Source organism: Dama dama, chromosome 12 (assembly GCF_033118175.1).
Source record: "Dama dama isolate Ldn47 chromosome 12, ASM3311817v1, whole genome shotgun sequence".
NCBI lineage: Eukaryota > Metazoa > Chordata > Mammalia > Artiodactyla > Cervidae > Dama > Dama dama.
Genome location: NC_083692.1, coordinates 24,636,130 through 24,652,413, shown reverse-complemented (window position 1 = coordinate 24,652,413; position 16,284 = coordinate 24,636,130). Strand labels below are relative to the sequence as shown.

Here is a 16,284-nt window from a genome sequence, read left to right as displayed (position 1 = left end):
CAGTTGAATTTAAGGGCATGTTTTGAATCCTGTGAAATCCATTCTGATCATACTGATAGTCTTTCACATGTATTTCAGGCACTTACCTGTTTTATCTAATAACACCTCATTTTACAATTGCAGCTATCATTCTCCAAAGTAGATTAATCTGCAGTATTCATAGTTTTGTTAATCCTTTGTCTATGTCTGTGTCTACTATGTCTATTATTCAAGAGTTTTTTAAAATAGTATTCTTTTGTCTTCTTACAGAATCTCTCTAAGGAATTTTCATTTTATTCTCATTTTTAATAAGAATTACAAAATGTGGAATTAGAAAGACCCATTGAGAGTTTTTCCACAGGGCACCCTACTAGCATCAATAGGCTAAGCTAGAAATAAAAGTGGATAATGTATGGTAATATTCTTTGCATTAGCTTTGAAAAGTTCAACTTGTGTAATTATGTGTATATAACATCAGAGTTTTTCATAAGTATATAAATTTTATCATATTGACTTACTTCTTTTCAACTTAAATATTTTAGGAACCGAGATTCATATTTAGTTTTTCAGCGAGGTATTTTTTTATCCAGGAATAATTATCAATACATTGGATGATAAATTAAAATCACACATAGCTTGGGAACTATGTGTGGTTATATCATTTTTTAATCTACCTTTTCAAGTCCTTTTGGTTTTTTCAATGTGAGCTTTGTTACTATAGAAAGCAAAGATTTTTAAAACATAGGGATGTTATTACATAAACTAACATTATTTTTAATATAACAGCTAGATGTATATTATGATTAGGAAACCTAAATTGCATATATCCCTGGAAATTGAGAGGGGAGAAGAAAGAAGATATGTTGGTATCAAATGTTTTGCATTAAAATAAACTCTTTAAAGAAAAAGAGAAATTAGGGGGCAAGAGAAAGTAAAGAAAGAGAGATGGAGAAAGAAAACAAGCCCTGGTTTTCCATTCCCTTTTCTGCCTCGGTATTTTAGAAATTGGTCACTTATTCTGACTTTCCCATATTAAATAGTTGCAGAGCAAAAGCAACAACTTATAGAACACGGGTAAATTCAGAAAGACTTTAAGGATATTTTTAAATTCGTGTTCCATGAAACTCTGAATGGAATTCAGATTCATATGGACTTTTATAGCCAGAGTTTTCAATTATATTAGCAATTTTCCTTGTTCTGTTTCTAAGTCTGCCTTAGGATAAGAAAAGAAGGGTTTATTTTTGAAATTTTGTTCTGGCCATTCTGCAGTCAATATTGCCTACAGTCATAAAAATTGGGCTTGCTGCTTTATTTTTTCTCTTCTTTCCTCTTTGGCAACTTGCTGCTATCCCAGCACACAGCAATTAAATCTAATTCTATCTGGGCTGCCATGCCTAACTGTTCTCATTGACAAGCATGGCATGAACTAATGCATGGCTCTTTGAGAATGCTGCTGTGTATATCTGCACTGAAAGAAAAGTTCTGTAGCAATCTAGCCCTTTACATTTAATATTAAAATTGCAGTAATTAATGATGAACATCTCTACAGTGCTTGACAGAGAAGGGAATTCCTCAGGAATGAAAGAGAAAACTGAGGGAGAAAAATGATCTTTTGCAGTCAGATACTGCTAAATTGGGCTTCCCTGGTGGCCCAGACAGTAAAGAATCCGCCTGCAATGCCGGAGACCCAAGTACAACACTGCTGAATTACTCATTGGTACTTCTCGTCTGAGGAGATAGGCATCCATTCAAAGAATGCACATGAATGAGAGAGTAGGAAAGAAAAAAATAGGATACCATTGAGACCTGAAAGAGGTTATAAGAGAAAACGTTGAGTCAATTTTTAATCTCAGATATTTGGCTTAAGAGACTGAAGTAGTTTGGGTGAAAATGAGACTGATTTTAATTGTCTTGCCATCAGATTTCACAGGCTAGTCATCCAGTGTTAAATATACCGAATATGACTTAACTCCTTCATATCCATGACAGTTTCAAACTGTTTTTATAAACAACTTTTAATTGCCTTGAGTATTTTAAATGTTTATTGGGAGCACTAGTTTAAGGATCATGTGATCAGCACCTTTTATCTGTTCCATTAAGCATTCATCTTGTTTCATGTGTGCATTTTTTTCTTCATAAGCAAATAAGTTAAACTATGCTATTTTTCCGAGTGAGAAAAACTTCCTTTTTCCTTTTACATTATAGTTTCATCTTGAGAAGATGGGAAGCAAGTGAGTGATCCTAAAATTAGGCATTTCATCTTTAGATTCCTAATGCCCAGTTTTTCTGTTTTCTGGATGTTTCCAGATAAATATAAGGACAGTAATTGAACCATACAACTGTCAGTTACTCCAACCTTGATATATAGGTTAGTGAAGTTTGAACAAACAAAAAATGTCATATGACCAGAAGTTCAGAATCATCTAAACTGCCTCCTTTAGCTCATTTCCTTTTATACGTAGCACATATACCTACATCTCCCCAGTTCATCTGTTTTAGAGCCATGTAGCACAATTCAAGAATCAAAGGACAAGTCAAAATAACATTGGGTTACTTGTTCAACCTTAAATGCCGCCGTATAGCAAGGATCTCTGTAGCCATTCTCACACTACAGGTCAGTGATAGTATTAGCATTTCTAAAGTGTTCATATAGGTACCACTCTTTCAGTCCACCTGTATCACTGTCCTTTTAATTATCTATCTTTCAGACGTAACTGACCTCTGTTTCAAGGCTTTGGTCTGAAATACTATCCAGATAGAGTTACCTACTTGGGCTTTGCTTTATTGAGTCATTTATCCTGGTAGATGTAGTCATATTATGTCATTGCTTTACGTTTTTTTTTTTAAACCACTTTGGTAAAAATATCCCACCCATAAAAGGAAATTTTGCTACTTGAGATTAGTCATGATGTAATTCAAAATATTTTCTTAACATACACAGTCTTTAAAATTTTGTAAGCTATACCTTTTGACTTTAAAAGACAATTTCAGAACAGGGATGATGTTGGTGTTTTTAAGGTCTACAATGATATTTTAAAGGTTGGTGTAAGAAGTTTGAAGGGAAGAATAATCTTTAAGAATACTCAGTCCATTATTTATTACCTTATTTACATTCACCCACCTTCTTACTACATACAGTTCCCTATATTTCACTCTCTTAATAATTGCTGTTAAAATGAATAAGTGCATCTCATTTTACTGAAAAGGAACAAAATGGGATGAACATAGCTGCTCTTGTGTTTAATATAGTGACCCAAGCATATATTGTGCCTAAATTTTAGGCCTATTAGTTCACAGCAGTATAAAAGTAGTAATCTGAATGAATGAATTAGCATAAATGAATTAGATATCTAATTTACAAGTAGCATCTCTACTTGTAAAATTTCTAAGTCTGAAATACAGTGACTCTGTGAAAAGACTAAAGTATATGTGTGCCTTTTTTAGCTTAGATGAGTTAAAATATAATGCTAATACATCCAGGGTTGCAATTTATAAAGCCAGCTTAACAACTGTTCTATGATTATAGACTGTAAACTAATCCTAAGTATCTTATTGCAGATATGTATGCAGAGGAAGGACTGAGGAAGGATGTGTTGATGGTTCAAAATAAATCTATCAACAGTTGACTGAGACTGAATTGAACAAATACTATAATGGTCAATCTATATTATACTAAAAGGTTTGAATTTTAGAATTTCTAAAAAAGTCAAATGTCTATCATTTTCAATGACACTTTCTATTTCATTTTCAACAACTTTTGTCTTGTTTTTCACATGTTCAGTAAAAAATATAGATAAGAAAAGAAAGGTGGGGGGGGGGAATCACCCTTGATCTCTCCCATGTTATTTGCTATTAACATTTAGCAGAAAGAAGTAATATTGGTGGTGAATTTAAGAAAAGAGGAGAAAGTAGGCAGTTCTATAGAGAATGTAAATAAAGAATAAAGAAGCATGTATAGAAGGAAAAATTATTACTGAAGAATTCCCTATGTGGAAAAATTTTAAGAATAGCTAGTGTATAAGAGCGGAGAAGGCAATGGCACCCCACTCCAGTTCTCTTGCCTGGAAAATCCCATGGACGAAGGAGCCTGGTAGGCTGCAGTCCATGGGGTTGCTAAGAGTCAGACACGACTGAGCGACTTCACTTTCACTTTTCACTTTCATGCATTGGAGAAGGAAATGGCAACCCACTCCAGTGTTCTTGCCTGGAGAATCCCAGGGAGAGGGGAGCCTGGTGGGCTGCAGTCTATGGGGTCGCACAGTCGGACACGACTGAAGCGACTTAGCAGCAGCAGCAGTAGCAGTATATAAGAAACCTAAGAGTTGGAAAGCTCTGGTGGATGTGTTTCTCTGGAGTTTGACCTGGTTATATTCCTCATATAACAACTGAACAATGCAAGGCACTGCAAAGCTACTTGAAGCAACCCTGAGAAGAGCTGAGAGAATAAATTGGCTAATGGTGAAGCTGTCAACATTAGCAGTTACAATTTAACAGCATTCTCAGTCCACTATTTATTTAGTGAAGGAAAAAAAAGATGGAAAATACTTGGATTGAAATCTTGGCATTTGTATTCTTAAAATAAAGAGGGAAAAAGGATATACAGATGATCCCAAATTCTAAATGTAAAAAATCTAATCCAAACGATTTGTGAGTATATCAGTGTCATACCAGTGCCCTTCGGTAAAATCAGTTCCCTCTTTTCTTTTTTTACAGTTCTCATTTTTTAATTAAATATATCAAATACATAGTAAAGAATGTATCTGACAAATATCCATACACTGACCAGCTCGATTTAATAAATATTAAGGTTCTTCTCTTTTCCTTAGGAATTTTTCATGACCTGAATCTTGACAAGATAAGGTTTATATTCAAACTGAGTTTTCACTGGACTTGGATGAAAAATAAAACTACACATATGTATGTGTATTAAGATTTGAAAGTTATATTTTAAGTCACATTTTTAAAAGAATGAAAATTTCATATGAATTTATGCCATTTTTTTCAATATGGTAAACTCATTTTAATATTATGATAATACAAAAGCTGAAGTCCACTTAAAAGTAGCTACAATAGATATTTCGTATAATCTTAGAAACCAAGGTTATACAGTAGGAGAAAAACTCAAAAAAAAAAACCTCACAAAACTAGAACTCGACTTACAGACATAAATTCAATTAATAGGTGTACCCTACCCAGGTCAAAAATTTATCAGGTGAAATTGTGAAAGACTTTGAAATGAATGAAAAAGATTATTGGCTGTCTTGTCTAGATCCTTCTGGGTCATCATCTCCTTTTATCATCTGAGCTATTGTGTATTGGATTGTAGTATATGAATAGTAATGTAAATGATTTTAATCCATAGAAATACATATTAAGTCCAGTTGGAGATGCAGTTAATTTTTGCTCAATTAATGTGTAAATTCATTTTGACATTCCTGATATTCCATATATGTGTATTTTTTTATTCTCTTTTGAACAAATTAGACCATCTTCTTCGTTCTCTCATTAACACTTTGGATAAAATCTTTAACACATGTTCATTTTATAATTGTATGAGAGTCATGAGTTTATCTTTAAAAAAAAAAACTTTTAATAGTTATGTCTTCTCTGTAAGCTAAAAGCTCAGCTTTAATGGCAATGAATTTTCTGCCTTTCCTTTCCTTAAGCGTAGACATCCAAGCTTCCCTCATGGCTCAGTTGGTAAAGAATCCGCCTGCAATACAGGAGACCCGGTTCAGTTCCTGGGTCAGGAATATCCTCTGGAGAAGGGATAGGCTACCCACTCCAGTATTCTTGGGCTTCCCTTGTGGCTCAGCTGGTAAAGAACCCACCTGCAATGCAGGAGACCTGGATTCGATCCCTGGGTTGGGAAGATCCCCTGGAGAAGGGAAAGGCCACCCACTCCAGTATTCTGGCCGGGAGAATTCCATGGACTATAGTCCATGCAGTTGCAAAGAGTTGGACATGACTGAGCAACTTTTATCATCATCATCAGACATCCAAAACTTGAAAATGGAAAGGACTGGTATACTGCAAACAAGCGTCTAACAATAGTATCAAGCTGTATCTGTTAACTGTTTACTTGGTTAGGTAATGAGAGACTTGATCAATAAGATGCTAGAATTGGTACCCCTTCCATTCTCCAGGGGATCTTCCTGACCCAGAGATCTAACCAGAGTCTTCTGCATTGCAGGCAAATTCTTTACCACCTGAGCCACCAGGGAAGCCCAATATGCACTACATGTGGCTGCAATATAAGGCTTCAGAATACTTAGCTCTTATTTCTAGGCCTCAGGGGAAATCCCTAAACATTTTCTAAATCACTGCTGCTTATTAATATGTTTTAGAAATGTTTACTTTTATACATCTTCCATATACCTTATGAATACTCTTAATAATTAAGCATTTAGAGAAATAAAAGTCACAGCTTTTTAAACTGATGCTGTGTTAAAAAAGAAACAACAGGCCCAAAATGGAGTCACTCGTGCTAAGCCCTACATCAGCAAATCAAGGCTTAATACCTGGCCGTGCAGTTTCAGCCTCTCCCAGGAATGTAACCTTTAACTAGTCCGTCTGGGGTTTCCTGGCCAGCGGCACTGGTGAGGCAATCCACCTGATAGGTAGCTGCCCTCCCCTACCCTCTTCCACCACCCCAAGTAAGGTGGTGGTTGTTCAGTCACTCAGTCATGTCCAGCTCTTTGCGACCCCATGGACTACAGCACGACAGGCTTCCCTGTCCTTCACCATCTCCCAGAGCTTTCTCAAACTCATGTCCGTTGAGTCGGTGATGCCATCCCACCATCTTGTCATCTCTCATCCCTTGTCGTCCCCTTCACCTCCTGCCTGCAATCTTTCCCAGCATCAGGGTCTTTTCTAATGAGTCAGCTCTTCGCATCAGTGGCTAAAGGTTTGGAGCTACAGCATCAGTCCTTCCGATGAATATTCAGGGTTGAATATACCAAGGAAGGTAGCCTAACATAAAATATTTTTGTCTCTTTTTTATGACTTCCTTGTCTTACCACCTTTCTGCCTCCAAAAACCTTCTATTTCTTCAGCTCCTCAGAGCTCCTTACTAATTACTAGTTGGGGTGCTGCTCAATTCATGTAATGTTGAATAAAGCCAAGTAGATCCTCAAATTTTCTCAGTTGAATTTTGTTTTTAACAACTACAATATAAAGCCTTTGATTTAGAAAGGAAAACATGCAGTATAATACATGGTATATTATACTCAATAAAAATAGTAATTTGTTTTGTTTTAGTGAATAAGTGATATGACATGACATTTAAGAATGTTAGAGGAGACAAATAATTTTTCATGTATCTATTTGAAATCTTTGCTGAGATACCTGTGATTCTGATTTACAAGAGGAAAACAAAAGTTTGTTAACATGTGTACCTCATGTTTACTTGGGAGCTACCCAGGAAAAAATGAGTAACTCCCTAAGATAACTTAAACTACCAGTTTAAATATCATCCTCAACTAAAGACAAATGAAAGGTAGGGACAGGAAACCCAGTTACAGATAGATTACCAGGAAAAGTTCAGTAAACAGGTATAGGGTTTGTTACACAGATTAAATTGGTGCCTTCTCCATTGACAAGATTATCTTGTGATTTAGAGTCATCCTTCTCTTCAGATCCAGAAGACTGAGACTGTAGTATAAATGGAAATTTGTTTTATATATGTAAATTTCCCTTGCAAAAGGGTAACTTCTACTCTGTGTCAGAGCTTCTTTTATGTCTACTCTTTGACAAAATAATCTTTATGCCAAAGAGCCACATTTTGGGTCAGCTTTTCTGCTACTACTCTAAGAAGATCAAGGAGAATCTAGTTAAAAACTCAACATTTCAAAATTCATGGTTAATGAAAACTAATATGGTTTTCTGTCAAGTATTAGAAAATGGTTACAAGTATTAGAAAATAATTACAAGTGCTCAATAATTCAGGCTTTTATATTATTGACTGCAGCTGTCTCGTACAAGGGTTTTATTTCATGAGATTTATTAGTTCTTTTAAAATTTCTATTCAAATACTTACCTAAACTAATGTTACTTGATCTTATTTATGAGAGCTGTCAAAATCACAAAAGAAATTAGATAACATTCTTTATTACAGATCTAGAATATCATCCAAACAAAAGAATGATAATGATAACAACAAACACAGTAATAGCTAATACTTATACACTGTTCACTCTGGGCCAGATATTCTTCTAAGCAAACACCTTATTTCATATTATCTCATTTTCTTCACAGCAACCCTATGAGATAGTTATTGCTATTATTCTCATTTTATATGTAAGAAAACAGAGAGATTATGACTTACCCAGTTTTAACAGCTAATAATGATAGAGCTGAAAGATTCAAATCCAGTTTGGTTCCAGAGTGCTACTCCCCAAACTGCCTTTATATCAGTTTTTCTTCACTCCTACATTCACATGCCTATTCTAAATGGTTTTCATTGCTACCAGAAATAGTCAAGAGTAGAAAGTCAATGAAAATTCAGGTCTGATTAGGAATACAATGATTGCTGTTGTTAGGTTAGAAACATAAGGTTTTCTACTAGTGTTTAGAGAAATGGATTTAGAAGTCAAGAGGGTTAAGTTCCATCACTACTGTACTGTATGATCTAAAGCCAGTAACAATCCTGGCTTTTTCATCTCTAAAATGAAGATAAATCATTCTGTAAAATAATCATTTATTCATCTGAAAATTGAGATAAATAATATTTTGAATAATTCAAAATCCCTACTAGTCAAAAAATATTTAGGTTTGTTTTATTATATGTGTGTGTGTGTGTTTATAATTAGGTAGTATATTTTCCTCATAATTATCATGATCAACATTAAAATCCTCAGAACAAACATAAACTCACAAAAATTTTTGGTAGCGAGGGAAGACCAACCTGGAATTTACAAATTTTCTAGAGGTCATTGAGAATGACTCAATTTAGAATTAAAGCTTTAAATGGGAAATACATTAAGAATATTCACCATTGATGTTCAGATTAATTTCCCATTGAGTCATGGTGTGATCAGTTCTATTCTTCTACATGTTCTTCCTATTATATTATTCTTTTTGAGAATAAGGAACTTGCCATGTTACCTATAAAGCAGCATAAAGACTTCTCATTTTCAGTGATGATTATTCACTTCACCAGCTGTGTAACCTGCCACAGTTCAACTTCTTTAGAAGAGGTTAATACTGAAAGACAGAGAAGGCAATGGCAACCCACTCCATTACTCTTGCCTGGAAAATCCCGTGGCCGGAGGGGCCTGGTAGGCTGCAGTCCATGGGGTCGCTAAGAGTCGGATAGGACTGAGCGACTTCACTTTCACGCATTGGAGAAGGAAATGGCAACCCACTCCAGTGTTCTTGCCTGGAGAATCCCAGGGACAGGGGATCCTTGTGGGCTGCCTTCTATGGGGTCACACAGAGTCGGACGCAACTGAAGCGACTTAGCAGCAGCAGCAATACTGAAAGAAGATAAATTCTTCACGTTTACCTGGACTTCGGAAAGCTAAGTGGAATTTAATAAGACAGTAGTGATTTAAATAACAGTGGGAAAACATTTAAGACTGGTCCTCTGGAAAACATTTGTAAAATTGTGTTGCTTATAAATATTGTCCACGTTCCTGCAAAGATACATGTTAGATAACAGTCTTGTTGCTCTCTGCCTGTGATCAACACATGGCTGAATTAAAAAGATAATTAATGAAACATATTCACACTTGTGTGTGTGTGTGTGTGTGTATGAGTTCACCTTTAGTTAGAGAGTTTGAAATGTGATGAATGTTAAATGATTATTCCATTTAATTATCTAAACCAACAGGAAAATAACAAGTAAAGCAGAAATTTTTTTTTTTAAGTCTGAGGTCTTTGTAACTTCTTAATAGCCATGTTTCTTTTTTGTTTCGGGATGGTCTTTTAAAGGGGCAATTGCTTAATTCAGTGACCAATATTTAATTTTCTTAAAAAAAGGACTTCCTTTATATGTAAATTGATAAAGGGCAGCAGATGGAGGTGGTTAAGGTTTCTTACAGTTACAAAATCCTAGAGATAAAAGGAATCTTAGATGTTATCTGTTGTAGTTCAGAGTTTTTTCCAACCTTTTTGCTTCCATAGACCCTTTTGGGAATCTGGCAAAACCTACAAACTTTGTTTCAGAAAAATACTTTAAACATACATAAGATAAAATATATAGGATTACAAAAAATAATTGAAATCATGAACAAAATATCTATTACAAATTATATAATAATAATACTGCCTTTTAAAATGCATTAAATGACAAAATCTAGTATCAAGTCATTTAAACACTACTGTAATTTGAAATCTTGGTGACATAAACAGTATTTTTAAATATGCATAATAATTTGATGATTATAATAATAGATTCTGCTAATATTACTATAGTTTGTCACCTAATAATGAAAGAAAGTAATAAAATTTAATTAGGTTGGTGAACAATTGTAATTTTTTTCTCCATTCTAGTGAATGGAATCCTCACTTTTATTCACAGGTTCTCCCAAGGGGCCTCAACCTCAGTTGAAACCCCTGGAAACATCTTCATTTTGTAGGTAAAGAAACTAAGTCCCATAGAAGTGAGATAGCTTGACTAAAATTATACAACACAATATTAGATTAATCCTTGCAGAGGTAACCTCACACTTTACCTTAGTCTTTTTGACACTTTCGTCTAGAAATTGGCAATGATAGTCTTATGATTTGTCACTGATTTATGGCATGTTCCGAAGCAAATTCTTTATTCTCATGTCTCAGATTCCACCTGTATAAAATATAGGTGACTTAAAATGTACATAAGGATAGTAATAATGACTTAGATTTGTATTGCTCTTTTTCATTTTACAGTAGTTTTTACTTTTACATACATGATCCTACTTAATTTTCCTCATTTTGTGGGTAAGGAAATTAAAACTTTACGATGTTGAATGTCATGTCTAAGTAGAAATCATACCACTGGACTTCAGAGGACAAAATAAACCAAAACTCTGAGTTCAGTTGCATATTTATTGTGATATCACAAACACAAATAAATGGTCATGAGGCTCATATGAGCCAAATACTTATACCCTAACTTATCCAGATAAAGTGATGAATGAATAGAACTACAGAACAGAGCTTTTCTAGACTTTTGCAAAAGGAAGTGAGAAAGGAAAGAAATAGATTTTAAAAGTCTAAAATTGTAGAGTTGTTGGCTTAATGTTGTTCACATCAATCCTTTCTTTCCTTTCGTTCATGGTAGGCTAAAGAGGCAAGTAATCTGAGGTCCTTTTTCTCTCTCCTCTTAACGTTTTACTTTTATGAGTAAATGATATTCAGTGAAGTTTGTTCTTTCAGAGACAGATTACTCTTAAATAAGTTTAATAAGTTAGAGAAATTAAAGTCAAAAGGACCGTGATGCATCAAATATCTCCATCATTCTAGTGAGCTGACCTGTGAGATACAGAACATCCTGTTCTCTTAGGAAACAAGAAATCTTAACCTGACCTAAAACCTTTATTGGACTCCACATGTCACTATTTGATTAACCTTAAGCAGTATTAATAGTAATCTGTTTTCCTAATTCTTGCAGTCATTCTATAGGTTATGTCTTTGTTATAATCCACATTTTTTTTTCATGTTATCTCTCGTAATATTGGCAGGTCCAAATAAATAAACATTTTACAATACTATAGGAATATCTATGATCACACTTAGGCTGTAAATAATAAATTTGAATCTGCTGAAATTAACAAATATATAATTACTACAAAATAAACATTCAGAGTTGACAAATATTTACTCTGTATAAAACACCATATTTGATATAGTGTAAACTTATAGGTAAACTTTAGGTAAACTTAAAACTAGATTATGGTAATGATTATACAGCCAGATAGGTCTATTAAAAGCTATCAAATGTGTACTTAAGTGAACTTTATAATAGCTAAATTCTGTCTCAATAAGGCTGTTAAGAGTTCAAGGAAAAAAGAGATTGTAGTTAAGGAACTGAGGAATATGTTTTGCCCTGATACAATTTAATCTGTATCTTAAAGCACGAATAGTATAGGAAGTAGCTTGTCTAAGAACTAAAAGCTCAGGAGTACAAGAAATAATCTAGATGAGCTAGTTCAGATGTTGCTCCATGCCTTAGATTGTATGGTTTTCATTCCTACCAGTATACATATGGCTATGTCATTTCCAAAAAGTTTTCCTCAATTCCTACTGAGAAAAACATATGACTGTACATTAAGGTCTTTTTTTCTTTCCATAAAAAATAAAGAATTTGCCTCCATGTTGAGCTGATGGGGAAGTTATAATGAGGAGGGTATATAATTCAGAATTATTTAACAGCTGTCAGTGGCTCCACTGATCATAACAGCTACTGCTACTTGTTTCCACCTTTATGTTTAGAATCACTGATACAGATATTATCTCCTTTAAGTCCCATAACAGCTTTTATTTTTCCAGTGAAGAAAGTAAGATTAAAGGAGGGAGGGCTCAGGGCCTAAAATAATAAAGATGTGCTAAAGGAAAGGTCAAGATATTCTGGACTAAAAATAGGATGAGGAAGAAAATGGTAATATAAGTAAATGATCTTTAAAAAATAAAAATCTGCTAACTAAATTGTATGCTACACATGAATTAAACATATCTCATACAAAAAATAAAGCAGGTCAAATTAACCACTATCATCAATAATAGAAAACCAAAGGTGAAATTTTTTGTAATAAGCCAATACAATCGTATTATTGACAGGAAGAGCTCATTGTAAAAAAAAAAAAAAAAAAAGTCTTATTGATGGTAGAGAAAAGTACATAGGAGGCTTACTAACAATTTTTAAATAGGTAGTCTTCTTTATTATTTGCTTTTTAAAATTTAAATTTTAAAATTTAAACCAAACCATTGACATAGAATTTCTCAGATTGTATAAGTAGGCATATATATGGCAAAATTAAATGTAAATAAAACCAAATTAAATACAGAAGCTTAATTTTTTAATATAAAATGTAACTTCCAGCTAGTAAAATCATGCTAAAAATAAAGAGGGCGTTCCTAATGTTCATCAAAGAAGATGATTTGTTTTATTCTTGGCTTTGACCCCACCTGACCAGCTGCTCAGAATCTTTAAATATGAGCCATATTGTGTAGATTTATTCCAAGTATTTTCAAGGAAAAAGAATGCAGATTACCTGGTGAGCAGCAAAAGAGAGTCAGTTTTATGAAACCTGAGTTGATTAACCTGTAATCAAAGGTAGTCTCCATTTTAATATTTATACATCTTTACATTGTTATGAACCTATTCTTAACATGGGTTTTGTTTTGTTTCTCTCCTCCCTCACTTCTGTGAAATGCAGAAGGGAAAGGGTATTTGTTAGTCACACATTTGTACCCCGCTAACTGGTGTTACACAACTGGCTTCCACTGGAGAGCCCCTGACATCGCAGGGAACGGTGATCAAAATTCCACACACTAGCTTCAAGCTGGGGGCTCGTAGCTACTGCAGCATTGAAGGGGGTCTTTTCCTGGCTTCTTTAAAACAAGCATGGTGATGGGATGGTTTAAGGGAAGAACACCTCTCAAATCACTTGACCACTGCTGCGCTTCCGTGTGTCCTGCTTTCTTCATAACAGCTTGGCACTACATTCTTTCCCTGTATCTTAGTGGGCCTGTGTGTGTACAAGTGGGATGGGGGTTGGGGTGGGGGCTGTCAGTAGATGGTCATATATTATGCATGCATCTTTCAATGTTAGAGTGATGTGCCTTCCCTTATGTGTCACAGATTAAATCTTCTGTGTTCCTGAGAGATTGGGCTGTCTCTCTCTTACTGTTGTGAGATTCATGTGTTTTGATGTTTACACCCTCAAATGTTCTTCATGTTGCATTAAACATAAGTTGAAATGTTCTCCCATGAGAGTTAGCTTTTCATGCTGGGCTGAACAAGTCTTCATTTTTGTGTAGCAATTCATGTTATTATAACCGATGGCTTTCAATTGTACCTCCCATAATGAAGAGCTGACTTTAAACACTGTGCTATTCTTGTTATGACCTAAGCCTAAGGTAAGTGACTTCTCTAACTGTACCTAAAGATCGTGGTTGTTTGTTCAAGTTTCCTCAGCTTCGTTTAAGGCATTTTCACTTTTTTTCCTTACCATTTATTACGTGCTCTCCCCCCTTTTGTTTTCTGTTTCATGGCTTAATATTTCTTAATGGACAATGTGATCTTCAGCAAAAATTATGTTATATATGTAAACACATGTTGAAATGAATTAAATGAATTATTTGATATCTGAAAGCAGTCTTGATTAGTAAATTAATTGCCTAAATTTTCAGTAAGTCTCTTGTGTTTTTTATTTCCTCCATTAACTTTAATATATTACACTGTTTCTACACAGGATTTTAGTTTTGATTTCAATTAAAAGGGGAATTGATTGTCAATACCAAAAACGTTAATTTTCGTAAAATAACGAAATCCAGTAGAATAAAGTAATAGATCATCCAAGGCCATACCTTTCATTTTTAATCCTTGACAAATTGGGTGAGATAAAGGAAAACAATAACAGAAAACCATAGAACTCAAGACAGATCTGTATTGCCTTCTTTATAGTCCATATTGTTCTTACAATATGGAAATGGCAACCCACTCTAGTATTCTTGCCTGGAGAATCCCATGGACAGAGGAGCCTGGTAAGCTCTAGTCCATAGGGTTGCAAAGTCGGACACGACTGAAGCGACTTAACATTGTGAGAACAAAAACAGTAGTTGCTTTTCAACTTTATCCTTTAAAGTAAACCCCATTACATTGTGAGCTAAGCAAAATCTTCATATTGGGATTTTATAAAATTAAGTCAGTATTAAAAAGACAACCAGTTTCATGGTGCAAAAACGAGGGGCATTTACTGCATGCATAAGTATTAAAATGTTTTAATTTCCTTAATTTTTTAATGTATACTCAAAATCACTAATGTAAAGAAGTTCATTTTATCACTGATTTTTGAAAGTGATTTCCCTCAAATTTGAGTCGAATAGCCAATGTAATGTAAATGAGAAAACATTGGTTATACTGATGTTGGCAATTTTTGAACCTAGATTCACAGATTTAAAAATTTGAATTTGTTTCATCATCCAGATTTCTCTTTCCAAAGCTGTTTGAAATGTATCATTGTAAACTTATGTGCCACAAAGCAAGACTTGAGTTTCTTTATTAAATTCATGTTATGAATGAATTTTGTTTTTTAAGCCACCTAAGGAAGGGAGAGGGGTTTTTTGTTTATTTGTTTTCTTTTTTTATTGTGGTTTTGGTTTGCTTTGCTTTTTTGGTAAAACCAGCTAGTACTTCACCTCCATTTCCATTTACACAATATATAATCTGTTGAAACATTTGATGAGACAATTTGAACTACTCATCTGAACTGCTCTGTTCATTGTAAATCTCTTGTTTCTATCCATACACTAGCTCCACTCTAGATTGGAAGGGCTTAAAGATGAACTCTGGAGGAATAGAGGCTACGACTTAAGAGTAACTATTACTGATCAAAGGAGCTGCTTTCCATTCGCAAACATTGCTTTGCGCTATGGGTTTGGGCTCCTTCCGTTTCTACATCTTGTTGAAGACCTTCTTGACTTCCATTTGACTTCCTTGAACTCTGTTTTTGTCTTTTAACATTTTCCCCTTTCTTTTCCTTCTCTATCCCAGATTTTTCTCTCACTCTTCTCAGTATCTCTTGTGTTCTTTGAATTGCTTTTTAAAATGTAGTTTATCTCTTTATTAAGCTTGTCTATTATTTGTCTATTAGTATTTGTTTCTTTTCTCCTTTAAGGCTGTAGTGATATAGTTAACACTTATTTTCATTCCATGGTATGCCAACTTGCTTTTTATTTTGAAGCAAGTTCATTAGTCATTCTTACTCTCTTGGTATGAATTTTCAATAAGAAATAGCAGAATATTCTGCATTTATATATTGTCCCTTTCTGTAGGCCATACTTTCTTTTCTATCTTCTAGATATACCCCCACTCAAGCCTCTCTCTCTTCTTTTTCTTTTCCTTGCTCTCATGTCTTCCTGTATTATTTTAAGTAGTCATTAATATCTTTCCCATTTGGTCCAGAAGTGTTATTCAGTAAAACTGTAAGTAAAGCATTTAAGAATATTACTTCCAGACTAGTTTCTTCATTCTAATGTATTTAAAACTAATTAAACAATCTGGGCCAAAAGAGAATAACTTTAACATCTGGAATTATTTTTCCCCTTTTTTTCTTTCTTTTTTTTTTTTTTTTTTGGTATGTGTATGTGTGTTTTTCT

The 16,284-nt window shown here is 34.1% G+C and overlaps 1 protein-coding gene across 3 annotated transcripts in view; it reads left to right on the top strand.

The window, feature by feature from the left end:
- The window catches only part of GPHN (gephyrin), a 531,607-nt gene that overhangs the window by 363,902 nt on the left and 151,421 nt on the right, over window positions 1–16,284 (top strand). The window lies entirely within an intron of this gene.